Source organism: Malus sylvestris, chromosome 7, assembly GCF_916048215.2.
Source record: "Malus sylvestris chromosome 7, drMalSylv7.2, whole genome shotgun sequence".
Taxonomy (NCBI): domain Eukaryota; kingdom Viridiplantae; phylum Streptophyta; class Magnoliopsida; order Rosales; family Rosaceae; genus Malus; species Malus sylvestris.
Genome location: NC_062266.1, coordinates 10,791,782 through 10,808,026, shown reverse-complemented (window position 1 = coordinate 10,808,026; position 16,245 = coordinate 10,791,782). Strand labels below are relative to the sequence as shown.

Genomic DNA, 16,245 nt, shown 5'->3' with positions numbered 1-16,245 from the left:
CTATAATTAAATATTTAAAAAAAAAAATTTGGCCAAACAAGAAACTCTAAAAAAACCAAATATGATGTCATCATGACGTCAACATGTGGCCCGGCCCGGGGCTGGCTGGTTGGGTTGGGCTAGCCGGTTGGCCCTTTAGCCCTTTTTTGTCCAGTGGGACCCACGAGCCTTTTGGCCTGGCCCTCGGTTGGAAACGATTTTCGGCCTATTTTCGGCCTTTTGACCATCTGGACCATTCAGTTGGAGATGATCTTAAGTCTAGGTCCAAACAATCAACTAGGTTTTAGGTTAAGTCTAGTATTATCTTTTCTTCATTTTTCTTCTTTTTACTTTTATATATTTTTTTAAATATTACAGTTATATTAATATCTTCTAATTTCACACATCTTCTAATTCCAATAAATTTACTTATTTATCTTTTAACAAAAAGATAGTATACTAACTCAAATCCATAGGCATAACATACAACCCTAACTCAAGTAAGATAAATATGAATATACATGATACCTATAAGTGAGATATAAAACCTAACTAAAAGGTATACAAACATAATATATCTACAAGTAAGACATATTAATCTGTAATACAAGTTGATTGTAGGAAAAATTACACATAGAGTATACTTTTAGGGGTGTGATATCCACACACCCCATTTTATTTCTCACACACCTTTTTAATTTTCGGCCGTCAAATCGGATGAATTGAAGAAGATAAACGAACAAAAATTATCAAGAAGAGACAAAAACTAATAATGTGAAAGATGACATGATTGATTTTTTTTTTCTAGAGTGTAAGTTACGAAAATACCCACTCTTTTTTTGGGTGCTTCTTCTCATTGCACATGGATTCTCAGTAACTCACTTCTCACAAAATCCACAACCTCCTCTCCATCTTCTCTCAAAATATTAATCATGCACTCGTCCTCTTCGCCACTCATGCCGCGCCCAATCAGATGTGGGCAGTGACTTAAATTTGGAGGCGCGTATTTCTCATTATAAATACCTCTCCATCTCATTTCGAATTGTTTTTCTCACCCTATCCATCTTCTTCTCCAGAATTCGATTACCAAATCTGCAAAACTCAAATTTTTCAAATTTCGCAATTCAACTGCCCTAGCATTTCTCCGAAATTAGAAATTCGAACTTAAACTAAAACCACACCAGAAGAAGATCCCTGTCAAATTCCATGGTTGATATACACTTATAAGTGCCAAAAAAAAAAAGGGAGCTTTAATGAAAAGGGCTTAGATCAAGATTATTTTAACCAAAAACCAACCTAAGATATTGTTTAATCAAAAGCTCCTCAAATTTAATCATAAGGACAAAGACCATAAATTATACACGGGCTGGATTACAAAGCCCAACACGCTCAAATTTAACTTGCCATAATTGCCCCTAACGGAACAAAACTTAGCCCGTTAAAAATTTCCAACATATCTACAATCCTGCCCTACGTTCTGACCAGCTGCCATAAATGCAAAATCACTAATTCAAACCATAACTTCCATTTCAATGTTCTGTTTCGCAAAACACAAGGGTCCTTTCAAATGCCAACTCGAGCGTTGATCACTCGCTCCATGGAGTCGTCTCGGGGAGCCATTCGCTACTTGAGCTCAGGCAAAGGCAAAATCCTCAGCGAGGAGGAGCGCGCCGCCGAGAATGTCTACACCCAGGTACGCAACCCCAAGCTCTATCTCCTCTCTTTTAATTTTTAATTTTTTTTAACTTTGTTCTATAATACTAATTTTTCAATCAGATTTGAATCTGTGTTTATGTTATTATTATGTTTTATCCGATCAAAAATGATATTTTGAATTTGTTGAATTTCTGTAATCGAATCAACTTGTTCTGTTTTTTTTTTATTTATTTAATTTGTGAAGAGAAAGGAGAGGGAGATATTGGGGATATGTGAAAGAAAACGCTAATAAGGTACGAATTAATTCTTTATTGAGGATATGTGTGTTTCTGTGTCTGTGTGTGGATTTTGCACTGTCCCGAATGAGACTGGCACAAATTTACAGAGATCTGTGATTTCTTGCGGTGTCTGCGTAATTACGAGATAGTTGAAAACTGTTGTTGTTGTATGTCGTAGTGAACTGTGCATTTAGTAAGCAAGAACACACACACATATAAAAATGACATTTGGAAAGTGTTCAATTGCAGAAAGTGAGGCGTAGCTTCGCGATGTTTGATCACTCGAGTTAGCGTTATAATATAATGTACTCAGAAATTACTGGAGGAAAGGACACGGTATTGAGTAAATGTATGCATGTAATATCATTTACTATTACTTTTATGTATGAGCCCTGCTATAATGAGGTTTCTCTAGTATATGTCTGTATATGAGATAAAACTGTTATGTATGAGCTCATAAAAAACTTTTTTTACTCATGCATCTTCTTTAAATTTTTCATGAATATGGAGCATTTTAAAATCTGCCTTGATGATGTCTTGTTCTCCAGTTCTTGTTTTCAGAGAAGCTTTTGTTTCAATTCTTGCATTGAATCTGCAGTGATGAAGTCTTGGAACGAGTCTGTTATGTTTTCTTGTCCTTGACTCCCTTTACAATTTGTGAAGATGATAGTGTATTTGTTGGATTGATTGTGTATCACCTAATGTTAAAAGTCTGTGTAATGTAATTGAAGTTTCTACTTCCCCATTCCAACAGAAGGATATCTTCTAATTCATATATATTGCTTCAACCAGATACTTGTGCTAGTGATGAGTTTTGACTGGTTTATTCTAATTTTACTCAGTTATTACTTCTAAGACATTCTTCCTATAGTATGACTGGATTTCATTCATTATTTCAATTCCACATAAAACGGTCGTTTCTCTTTTGCAGAAGACTGATGGGACACATTAAAAGCTGAAATGGTGATGGCACCTTGGCAGTCTTGAAAAACTTTTCCTTTGGAAGTAATCATGAATAATAACAGTGTACATAACTTTTGTGAGAATCGTTCTGCATAGAGTATCGGTGTTCTTCGTGGCATCTTTTCTTAAACATCAATGGGATAACTTGGTTTTTGTATGATCTTCCTGTCTTTTATGTGATTGTTTTTACTCAGTTCCATTGAGTCTGTTGAGTGTGTCATTTTATGCTCGTATCATGTTCGTGGCTTACTTTGGTTCATAAAGTTCCACATTTATGATGAAACTTATATATGTTATGCTGCGAGCAACGGAAATAGGATCTCATTCAAAATTCAGCTTGCATCGCATACTGTTTCTTAGTGATTTTTTTGTTTGCTTTTGGTTGATTTGCTTATTTTCTGCTGGAATGAATATTGACGAATTGCCTATTTGTTTCGTATGTAATAAAACGTTTTAAGCCTGCTAAGTTTTGGATAGTTTTTTACTAAACGTGGTTGATCCTTATGAATTTTATGTATTACTAGTGCTATGGTTGTATTAGATATACATGTCCTGTGTTTGGGGTTTTTGTGTTGACAGTAGGAGTGGGTTTTTGTGAAATGATTAAACTTGGGAAACGATTTTCGCACCCTCGTATCCGTCTGCACATGAGTATTATCATTATTTCTTAAACTAACACTGGTACTATCACTATCTCTTAAACTGAATACGGACTATTTCGTAAACTGAACCGACTATTTCTTAAACTGAACTGACTATTTCTTAAACCGAACACTAGTAGTATCACTATTTCTTAAATTGAACACGGGTACTATCACTATTTCTTAAATTGAATACGGACTATTTCGTAAACTGAACCGACTATTTCTTAAACTGAACACTAGTGGTATCATTATTTCTTAAATTAAATACTGATTATTTCTTAAATTGAACACTAACTATTTCTATAACTGAACACGAGTATTATCATTATTTCTTAAACTGAACACTGGTACTATCACTATTTCTTAAATTAAATACTGATTATTTTGTAAACTGAACATTGATTATTTCGTAAATTGAACCGACTATTTCTTAAACTGAACTGACTATTTCTTAAATTGAACACTGACTATTTTTTAACAGAACACCCACTATTTCTAGAATTGAACACGTGTATTATCATTATTTCTTAAATTGAACACGTGTTACTATCACTAGTTATAACTGAACACTGACCATTTTTAGAACTGAACACTGGTACTATAACTATTTTTTAAACTGAACACTAATACTATCACTATTTCTTAAATTAAACACTGATTATTTATTAAACTGAACACTAACTATTTCTATAACTAAACACAAGTATTATCATTATTTCTTAAACTGAACACTGGTACTATAACTATTTCTTAAACTGAATACTGACTATTTCAAAAACTGAACATTGATTATTTAGTAAACTGAATCGACTATTTCTTAAACTGAACACTGACTATTTCTTAAACTGAAGTAATCAATGTTCAGTTAAGAAATAGTGATAGTACTAGTGTTCCGTTTGAGAAATAATCAGTGTTTAGTTTACGAAACAGTGATAGTACTAGTGTACAGTTTAAGAAATAGTTAGTGTTTAGTTTACGAAACAGTGATAGTACTAGTGTTCGTTTGATAAATAGTCAATATTTAGTTTACGAAACAGTGATAGTACTAGTGTTCCGTTTAAGAAATAGTTAGTGTTTAGTTTACGAAACAGTGATAGTACTAGTGTTCGTTTGATAAATAGTTAATATTTAGTTTAAAAAACAGTGATAGTACTAGTGTTCCGTTTAAGAAATACTTAGTGTTTAGTTTACGAAACAATGATAGTACTAGTGTTCCGTTTAATAAATACTCAGTGTTTAGTTTACAAAACAGTGATAGTGCTAGTGTTCTATTTAAGAAATAGTCAGTGTTTAGTTTACGAAACAGTGATAGTACTAGTGTTCGTTTGATAAATAGTCAATATTTAGTTTACAAAATAGTGATAGTACTAGTGTTCCGTTTAAGAAATAGTCAGTGTTTAGTTTACGAAACAGTGATAGTACTAGTGTTCCGTTTAATAAATAGTCAGTGTTTAGTTTACAAAACAGTGATAGTACTAGTATTTAGTTTAAGAAATAGTCAGTGTTTAGTTTACGAAACAGTGTAAACAGTGATAGTACTAGTATTTAGTTTAAGAAATAGTCAGTGTTTAGTTTACGAAACAGTGATAGTGCTAGTGTTCTGTTTAAGAAATAGTCAATGTTTAGTTTACGAAACAATGATAGTGCTAGTGTTCTGTTTAAGAAATAGTCAATGTTTAGGTTTAGAGCCTGCAACAATTTTATTTCCCGCAAAATTTTCAATGGTATACGATTAACCCTCTATGATTTAGTCTACCAAATTAATATATGATAGTGCTGCTCATTGAACTTATATATGCATATTTACATTATATCATGTTTTTCTCCTCGATGTCTACCAAATTAATGGCTTAAGTGGACTTCTTCAATGAAGGCAGCAATAGCCTCTTCATTCTTTTCCTCCATGTCTGCCAAATCAATCTTAATAGGTTCCCAACATCCAGCAACATTCATTAGGCTCCATGTGAATGTCTTTGTTCTTTGTCCAATTATATACCCCTTGAAGGCTACATTATAAAATTAGATATCCAATTATTTTACAGGATATTGATAGAATTGAACACTGATTATTTCTTGAACTGAATACAAGTATTATCACTATTTCGTAAACTTAACACTAACTATTTCTTAAACAGAAAACGGGCACTATCACTATTTCTTAAACTGAACACGGGTACTATCGCTATTTCTTAAACTGGTTACATTGTGTGCATAACACATAAGAATGTAAAATGTGAAAGTTAAATCAAATAATAAATTGTAAGTAGTAGATTACTCTAATGAATAAGACAATTTCTCTTGAACTCACTGAGTAGTTGGTTCAAATATTTCATTTCTTCTTTAGCGTAATTTCTTGTAAATTATAATGATGAAAATTTATAATTAATCAAGTTCTTTAACATAATCGATCGATCTCTATTCGCTCTAAATGAAATGGGTTAAATCTCACTGTCTCAAATGGACATACATACGTAGGTACACACATAGTAGCAGTCAGTCCACACACACACAAAAACTACAAAAACAAATATTAATTCCTAAACTAAACAACGACTATTTTTGTTTAATAAAATTGAACATTAACTATTTCTAAAATTGAACATTAACTATTTATATAACTGAACACGAGTAAGATCACTATTTCTTAAACTAAACAACGACTATTTTTGTTATGCATGAAACAAAAACACAATTTCAAAACACCTCCAAATACACCACATAAATTTTCATTTACAAATTTATTATTTTCATTCACAAACTCACGACACAGCACCCCAAATGCACACATATAATGGCCAACCATCATCAAAGGTTTATAAACTACATCACAAAACAAATCCTTGAGAACATGAGATATTACAAACAAACAAAAAAATTAAACGAACCAAACTCTCATTTTTATTTTAGCATTCTAATGGCTTATTTTCCTAATCAATACAACTTTGCCTTAAATCTGCCTTCCATTCCAATCAATGCTTCCTCATTTTTATTTTAGTGATTACAAAAGGGAAGCTTTCCCTCAAGTACTTAAATCCATCAGTTTCTCCATTACTCCTCTATGAACTGAATCAAATATATCAACCATGACAGATATTTAATATTTTTCACTCTAATTTCTTACCAAAAACAGCAACACAATCAAACATTCAACAGAACCCGCAGCCCGCATCTACCCCTTGATATATTTTCTTCCACATGTACTTTTCAACAAAAGGAATAACTAGCCAATCCCATGAAGAAATTAAACTACATTCAGAAAGAACAAAAAAACAAACACCCTTCATTCCTCTGCAACAATGGTTCCCCTCTCGCTCACATAGATACCATCAAGAAACTTCCTAATATACAAGATGGCATTTCTGGTTGATCAGGGCACAAGATCGAGAAAAATTCATTTCCATCCAAGATGGGGTTATCCTTGACCTTTTCACATTGGGTGGTAGAAACATCATCATATCCACCTTACTCACCTTCTTTCAAAAAGTTACGTGTGTCAATCGACTTGGCCTCATTAGTGATGGAGGCATTGATAGAAAAATTAGCATACACAAACGCATCTTGTAGCGATACCCCTTGGTGATGTCGGTGATGAGATTTCCGATGTGGGAGAGAGCGGTGCGGATGGCGGGGCTGATTTTGAGGGAGCCGAACCAGGCCTTGAGCTTCAGCTTCAGCTTTCTGGTCTTATTCCCGTGAGGACCTCGATGACCTTAGCGTCGACCTTGATCTTGACACCGTCGGGGATGTCCATGGTCTCAGAGGAGAGGATGGTCATCATCTTCGCTGCTCTGGCTGTTTCTCTCTCTCTATCGCTTTGCAGCTCCGGTTGGTGATGAAAGGAGACGAGGAATTTGAGGTTATGGAGGCAGGGAATAGCAGAGAAGAAAGGAAGAGAGGATAAACGAACAAAGACTTGCCGTCAGGGCAAAATCGGAAATTTATAGTTTGGGCCATTTTAATTGGACTAGTTTAACATTGGGCTTTGTCCTAACCATTAAATAAAGTTATTACATGGTTTTTGGTTAACTTTCAAAGTTTTCAAGCCCTTTTCATTAGTTTTCCTAAAAAAAAAATATACACTTATAAGAATTGGGGTTCAGATCCCCATGTGTTTGATGTTTTCTTCTAGGCCCTTGTTGAAACTGGGATACTCAATGAAGCAAGAAAGCTTTTTGATAAATTGTTGAGCTATGGGTTGGTTATCTCTGTTGATTCCTGTAATTTATTTCTTCATCGGCTATCAAGCACCTTTGATGGAATTGAGATGGCAATAAAAATTTTCAATGAATATCCCGAAGTGGGGGTTCACTGGAACACCATATCATACAATATTATCATTCATTATCTTTTTCGATTAGGAAAAATAAAAGAAGCCCACCCCTACAATAAAAAATTGAACATGGAGGACTTGTCTCTGACAACGCTTTCGAGCAAGCTCGGAAGGTCAATCTGGAGGCGACGGAGTCCGATGATGGTGTGGATACACTAATATACACCATAAGTTCATAGTCTCGCTCTTTTTTTTTTTTTGTTTTCAAGTTTTCATTTTCATTTTTCTTATGTAATTAATTTAAATGATTAGGGGATTACTATTAGGAGGAGATAGAAAGGGATGCAGCGTTTTGGAGAAATGCGATGAAATGATAAGCACGAGTTGAATTGATTCTACAAAAATGGTTGAGGATTGATGAACTGGTTTTACAAAAAATGGTCCAAGACAAGTTGAACTGATTCTGCAAAAATGGTGGATGACTGATGAACTGATTATATGAAAATGGTCGAAGACAAGTTGAACTGATTTTGCAAAAATGATCGAGAACAGGTGCAACTGGTTTTGCAAAAATGATCGAAGACTGATGAACTGATTCTGCAAAAATGGTCGAAGATGAGTTAAACTGATTCTGCAAAAATGATCTAGGACGGATTGAATTGATTCCGCAAAAATGGTCGATGATTGATTGAACTGATTATGCAAAAATGATCGAAGATGAGTTCAAATGATTTTGCATAAATAGTTGACGATGGGTTGAGCTTATGACACATTAATTTTGGAGTTGTGAGGGTGAGGTTATTAACAACCCGAAACCCTTAGGGGTATGATTGGTATTTTAAAACATTATTTCCATGTTTTTGTGCTTGGTTTAGCTGTTTTTATATTTTTGTCTCTCCTTAACATGTTTAAAAACTAGTAGAGTTCCTTAAAATATAGTGAAATTTTTTGTCTCTATATAAAGCTCCCTTGATTGTATATAGAATTTGTCATATGAGTATAGATACATCCAATTAACCTGTAATATAGGTTGATTTTATAAATTAAAAATAAAATCTGTAAATTGGGCTTAGAGCATAAAGAAGAAAAATAAAAGAAAATAAAAGAAAGAAGATAATTAGTCATCTTACAAACGAACAACAAACTCCGACATTTTACATGATGTTCAATTTAATGGGCGTCACGTTTAGACAAGCATTTAGGTTGGTTAACCACACAAGCCTCTTTTTGAACATACAAAACAGATTCGAAAGGGATAATAGGTTCATTAACATTAAAAACCACATGATTAGAATTACTAAAGGGAATTGTTATTGGCACTCCAAAAATCTCATTCTACACTCTAAACTTTCTATATTTGGAAAGAAAACACTTGTGAGGAGTGTAGAATGAGATTTTTGGAATGCCAATAACACTTCCCATACTAAAAATGAGTTTCACGTTATTCGAACCTAACAACATAGGTTCACTAGCAATAAGCATGTACGTCTATGTAATTGTTGACCCTAAAAACTACCTAGCCTACGTGGCACACATGCTGAGTTACTAATGAGCTAACTACGTCATTCGGTTGAATGCGGGGCGTGCCAACTCATCGACCGAGTTCGGCCGGGGAGTAAAATATGTTGATGTAGCGTTGGGCGTGTTGCTGACTTCTTGATCTCGCGACTACAACCGAGGAAGGAACATGTCTCGGCCTTCAAGTTCTAAAGCCTAAAGACAAACCTACTAGTTCTACAAAGTTCAATATCAAATTCGGCTCTCAGTGTGCCTAATGTAGTAACTTGGTAACACTTCATTTCGCCAAGAAGGCTGATGAGATGACCTCTTCCAACAAGGATGCGAAAATCCTTGCTGGTCGAGATTTGGATAAATAACCAGTCAATCTCAAAGCTATGCTGTTTATCCAAACTGAAGGTGTTCCTCGAGGTGCATAGACATCAAAACGTCTCTTTATACTGATTGTGCCTTAAAGTTCGCCGTCACATGCAATTGTGCAACCTTAATTTGCGTGCTTTTCGATCTCTTCACCTGGATTTTTAAATTTCACAATGATTATTAAAGATTTCGACCGGATTTTCCCTTCAAACCTTAGATCTAGGACCGTTGATTTTCTCTTTGTTAGTCTTTCCTTTAAATTTTGCCTATCTAATGTTTCTTCTATGCAGCCATCCTATGAGGTCTAGCTCGACGCCTATTTTTCCAATACATTCAGGATAACTGGTCCTTTTATAGCCCTGACCGAGTCCAATGCTCTAACCAAGCTTCAAGAGATTATGTCTCTCTCAGCTCTGCAAGTTCTCCAAAACAAAGGCCTCGACCTTGTGGAAGAATGCTTGAACAACCTTGTCGCTGATGGTCTGGTGAGCAATGAAAACGTCATTCACCTGACGATCGTTTCGGAGAGAATTCGGCTATACTTTGATATTTTTGAGAAAGCTCTTCAAACCGATGAGGACCTGAAGGTTGCAACGACCGCTCAAGAAGCTACCCTACCAGAGCTCGAGGCAATGAAGGCAAAGAAGGAGAAAATGGCCGACCTTGATCGTCAGATTGGTGAACTTCAATCCCAAAGGTCTGCCATTGCCTCGAGCTTGAGAAGGACTTTGAGGTAAATAAACCTCGGCTGGCGTAAAACAGATACAAATGCTGAAGGCTGACAAGAGGACTCGACAGGTTGAGATCACTACGGGCGAAGTAAAATGACTGGAGCTAAAAGCTACACTTGAAGCTTTCTTTCCTTCAACCGTATAGATTATATTCCCGATGCCGACTTGTGGGGCGGTTGACTTTTGTTGCATACATGTACTTTTTACTGACTTAATGAAATATTTCCTTATTCTTGCATCTCCCAAGTAATTGTATAATACTTTTTTAAAAACTTCCCATTGATTGACAACTTATGTATCAAACCAGTTCGATCCTTGAGATGGTATGCTCTTTTGCCAAGAACCTTGTGAATGATAGATGGTTCTTCCTAATCTAAGATCCTTGATCCTTATTGGCAACACCAATTGCTAGACTAAGTCATATTCGCTTAACGTCTTTTACTTTACTCGTTGATTATAAGCTAGCTCGACAATCTTTTTCTGCGCTGCTAGCAGGTTATAGGCATCAAGTCGAGCCTCTTATAGATCTTCCAAATCTTGCCTCATTGCTTGACTATATTCGGCCCTAAACAAACTGCTTTGTTCGATAATTAGCAATGAATTTATACTCAACTTGACCGGTAACATTACATCGTGCCTATAAGTTAAGGTATAATGAGTTGTCCCTGTTGTTGATCGAAGTGAAGTTTGATATGCCCATAATGCCTCATTTAACTTTAAAATGCCACATTCCAGGCTTTTCCTTCACCATTTTTTTTGAGAACATCAATCAAAACTTTGTTGCTTGCTTCGGCCTGCCCATTCGTCTGTGGACAATACGGCATGGACTGTTCGAGCCAAATTCTCAAACTCGCTGTATAGTCTTTAAACCTATCAGCCGTGAAAATCGTGCCGTTGTCCGTGATAATCATCTCTAGCACACCGAATCTTGTAACAATATTTTCTTCTACGAAATTGCAAACTTTTTTGGACGTTAACTTGGCGTACGATTTTACTTTAACCCACTTGGTGAAATAATCAGTCGCTACGAGTATCCACGCATGTTTCATTGATCTAGATGACAACATGATTTTGCCAATTACATACATGGCCCACCCTCTGAACGACCATGGTTTGGTGACCGAGTGAAACAATTCGGTCGGGATTTTCTGGATAAGCCCATGGATTTGACATTGTAAGCAACTCCATGCATATTTTATGCAAGGTTTTAAAATACTCGGCTAGAAATATCCGTGTCAGGGAGCAGCCAGTGCATTTTTCGGTCAGATTGATGAGCATTGCATATTTCTTCATGCACATCTGTAATAGCTTGAGCGGCTTCTTTTGGGTCGAGACACGAACAACAGACCATCATCGCCTTTTTTATACAACACATTCTGATATACTACATAATTTGTAGCATGTATCGTTGTCTTGCAGTCGTGCTTGCCACCAGGATCGTCAAGGTACAGTACAATTGATTTTCTCGAATCATCTGGTAATGTCTTGACCACGCAGATGTCTATAAGAACCTCTTGTTCGAGTAACGAAGGCAAAGACATAACTCGTGTCCGGATTACACTGTCCTGTTTGAGAGCTTGTTGATAAACTAAGGTCGGGTATGGACGCCGATCAACTGGTATGACCCGGCCTACCTCACCCCCCATGAGTTATGCTATAAAAGCTATTTGGGCTAACTCATATGCATCAGTATTCTAAATTTAAGAGATATGTTTAAACGTGATGCCTGCAAATGATTCGGCTAAATAGGTGGCGACCATATGATAGGGTGCCAGAGTACAACTCATGCAACGGAAAGTCCAATTGAGCTGGTTAATCACAAGTTCTGAATCGCCAAGGGCAAGCACCCAGGTTGCCTTTAAGTCATGAAGAATATTAAGGCCGATGACAAGGGTTTCGTACTCGGCTTGATTATTAGTACAATTGAAATATAGCTTGAGAGAAAAATACCATTTGTAGTGGTCAGGTGATTAGACCATAATGCCAATTTCTACGTCGTTGCCCCCAAAACCGTATGGAGAAAGATGCTAAGCTAAGAAACTGGCTAGAGCCTAAACTTTGATGGCTTTTTGGGCACGTACTGCAAACTAAATTTGGATATCGCCATTGTCCATTTCTCAATTTGACCTTTTGACTATTGGCCAAGTGAGCATGTATCGAATAACATCAGTTTGGGCAATGACTTGAGTAACTGAATGGAGCATGTAATGCCTGAGTTTAGACGCGACAAAGAATAAAGTTAAGCAAAGTTTCTCGATCGCCGAATAATTCATCTCAGCCGAGTTAAGATTTTGGCTGAGATAAAAAATGACCTGCTCTCGACCGGTGTCATTGTCTTGCGTAAAAAGACAACCAATGGATTCTTCAGCAATCGAGATATACAACTTCAGAGGTTTGTCGCGCCAAGGTGGCATAAGAACATGGGGTAGTAAGAGAGACCTTAATTTGTGTAAAAGCATCCTGTTGTTATTCTCGCCATTTGAAGGTTGGAATCCTTGAGTTTCAGGAGCGTGGAAAAAGCCTTTGTTTTTCCCGCTAAGTTAGAAATAAATTGACGAAGAAAATTGATCTTGCCAAGCGAGGATTGCAATTGCTTCTTGGTTGTCGGGGGTGGGGCCCCGATGATCGCATGAGCCTTGTTCTTGTCTAACTTGATGCCTTGATGATGCACAAGAAAACCCAGGAAATTTCATGCAGATACGCCAAAGGCACATTTCGCGAGGTTCATTTTAAATTAGTTTTGGCGCATACAAAGGAAAGTTCGTCGAAGATCATCTAAATGTGTTCGGCCAGCGTTTCGACTTGACTACAACATCATCGATGTACACTTGAACAATTATGCCAATCAGGTCATGAAAAATGGTATTCATGGCATGTTGATATGTGGCGCCGTCGTTCTTAAGTCTGAAAGGCATAACGACCCATTTGTAGGTCTCGAGTGCCCCAAGGCATCGAAAAATGATTTTATGGACATCGACCTTGGTGATGAAAATGTGATTGTAACCAGCGTTGCCGTCCATGAAAGATAGAATCTCGTGGTTTGCTGCAGCGTCGATTAACAAATCTGAAATTGGCATTGGGTATTCGTCTTTGGGAGTTGCAAAATTTAGATTACAAAAATTAATGCAAATGCGTAACGCACCATTTTTCTTTAAGATTGGACGATATTCGCCAACCATTCGACGTATCGAGTTGTCTGAATAAAGCCGGATTTTAGAAGTTGAACAAGTTCATCTTTTATACGTAGTACGTGTTCGAAAGGGTTTACAGCCCGCTTTGATACGTAGTTCGTGTTCGACCAGTGTTCGATCACGACATGCATTTCATGGTAGCTCCAAGCAAAACAATCTTTAAATTCCTCAAGTAATTTACAAAGTTCGGCCTTCATGGATGAAGGCAATAAGGTGCTAATAAATAAAGGTAAAGGTTCATTAGCTATTCTGACATTTATTTCTTCCAAAAGGTATTTCACTTCAGGCCGATTATCTTTGAGCTCGGCTGGTGCAACTTGGACTTTATCTAGTGACAAGATTGGGCCATCACCTCATTCGACGATGAACTCTACTAAGTTCACGCCAAAATTCGGCTGCTTGGAAATGGTATACAAATGGGTCAGTAGTCGTTCCATAATAGATGAAACTGCGGCTTTGCGTCTGTCCTGTTTTGTATCAGTCATCTAGGTCGGTCAACCCAAGCCTCGTCGAGTCGTGATGAATAATCTCGGCGCCAACCTTAATGTCTTTCTGAACAGAGATTGGGGTTGGCTGTCATTCTTTGTTGAAACTTTGTATGGTGATATAGCTGACTTGGTCGTTATAATAGTGGGCTTCAATCATGTTAGCCTCGAATGACTGATTGTTGGCCAGATGAACTACAACCGATTTGCTATCCCAAAAGATAAGGACTTGGTATAGCGAAGAAGGGATACAACCACGACCTAGCAATGCCTTGTACTCGGTCTTCGAATCGACTATAACGTGGTTATGTAAGTTTGATCTGCGATATTTACTTCCAAAGGAAACGCTATTTTAGTTTGAGACTTTTCGCCTACAAAGCTACTCATGGTCACGTCTGATGGGATGAGCTAACCTTTAGAGTTTCACAACGCCTTCATAATGGAAACAGGCATGATGTCGACTATTGCTCCACAATCGACGAAAACTTTGGATATCGGATACCCTTTGATATGGGCCGTTACATATAATGGCTTCAAATGATGAAGGTTGATGGCCAAAGAATGGGGAAATAGTTAGGCTAAGGCTGCTATAAGCTTGTCTTTCTTGCTAATCATATCGACTTCTTCGGTGGCCACGAAGTCGATTTGCGTGGTCTATTTGGCAACCAAATCACCATCTAAAAAACTTGGTTGAGAGGTGGTTGGTTGGAACTCAGCAAATAGGACATGGACTATGCTGATTTCCATGTTGTCGAGTACCAAAGAGCCCATTGGGTCACGACCCTCGTCTTCTGGATTATTTGGAAGAATGTCCTGATCTTGGGTTGAGCCAATAACATCATCTTCAGCCACAGGTAAAATATGTTTACCTGGTGTTGGCTTGGCCATTTCATCCTCAACTTTGACAACTGGTTCGATTAATGGTGAAACTTGATCCTAGGCTTGCAATGTCTTGCGAGTTCGTTCTTGATATACGATGCGAGCATCTCGTGTGTCTAGATAGGCGTTTAGCCTTTCGACGAGATCGGTTTTTATGTTCGTGAAGCCGAAATAAAGATACGGCGGAAAAAACCTCAAAATAATGTCGCAAGTATTGCAAATCATCTAAAGAGAATGAGATGTCTCTGCAGGATCTAAATCGGTATATGGATCCACATTGAAGCCAAGAACACTAGCTTCACGAATGTGCTGAAACCTGGCCTTCATTCCCAAATCCGACCACTTTTGAATAATTTGTTTGGCTTTAGGGCCTGTCAAGGCTAAATCAAGAGATTCCTGGCATGCCTTTGGGAGGCTATATAGGTTGTTTGTCGAATTTTTCTTTTGAAATTCTCGCATGTATTCTAGAGCCTCACCAAAGAATGGTGGATGATGATTTTGTTTGACTTTAATCAATGGCTTTTGTGGCGGTGGTGGAGGAAGCTTGCTCTCGGCCTCATTCTTGAAATGCTCGATGAGAACTTTCATCTCTTTAGGCTGAAGAAGGAGTTTGATTCGTCTCTTAAACTCTTCAATCTTATTTTCAAAATCGCAATCAATTACCTTTTTTCCTTAAGGCAATTCAGTCATGATTGCCGGAGTTTGTCGACTATCCTTTTTTTTATGTCGTTTCTTTAAGTCGCCATTTTGTGATTGAAACTTCCTGAGCTGCTCATTGATGGGCCATGTAGTGTATTCTTTGTCAGCTACGTTTCTAAGACTTGGACAAAACATCTGAGTTGTGTCTGGGAACTTTAGTTTGCCATTGTCGATCTAGCTTTGGATGGCATCACAGAATACGACACAGTTATTTGTTGTATGCTTGTTCGAGTTGTGATGGTTGTATATTTTCCCTTCTAAATCTTGGCCTTGGGAATGTCATGCCTCGGCCGAAGCTTAATGATCTTTGCAAGTAATAGTGTCGAAGATAGCATCAGCCTTGGTTATGTTAAAAGTGTACACCTTTTGACGTTTTGACAGTTGCTTTGATGGAGGCCTAGCGTTTTGACGTCATTGGAACTAGCGTGAGCTAGTGCCTTGCATATATAAGGTTTGTCAATTACTATCTCGGTCATGTCTATACTAACATATTGGGACTCGTCACATCCGGCTGAAGCATAATTAACTGTTGGATTCTTATAGATCGTCCCACGGGTTTGGGGTTTTCGAGATTTTCCCTTCTTTGAGCAAG

The 16,245-nt window shown here is 37.1% G+C and overlaps 1 long non-coding RNA gene and 1 pseudogene across 1 annotated transcript; one reads left to right on the top strand and one right to left on the bottom strand.

Annotated features, from left to right (window-relative positions):
* Window positions 1-1,255: 1,255 nt before the first annotated feature.
* Window positions 1,256-3,069, top strand: LOC126630745 (uncharacterized). The gene is made up of 2 exons (XR_007626092.1): window positions 1,256-1,672; window positions 2,845-3,069. It is a non-coding gene; the product is annotated as an uncharacterized LOC126630745 (long non-coding RNA).
* Window positions 3,070-6,230: 3,161 nt separating this feature from the next.
* On the bottom strand, window positions 6,231-7,570 carry LOC126630744 (60S ribosomal protein L9-like; annotated as a pseudogene).
* Window positions 7,571-16,245: the final 8,675 nt, after the last annotated feature.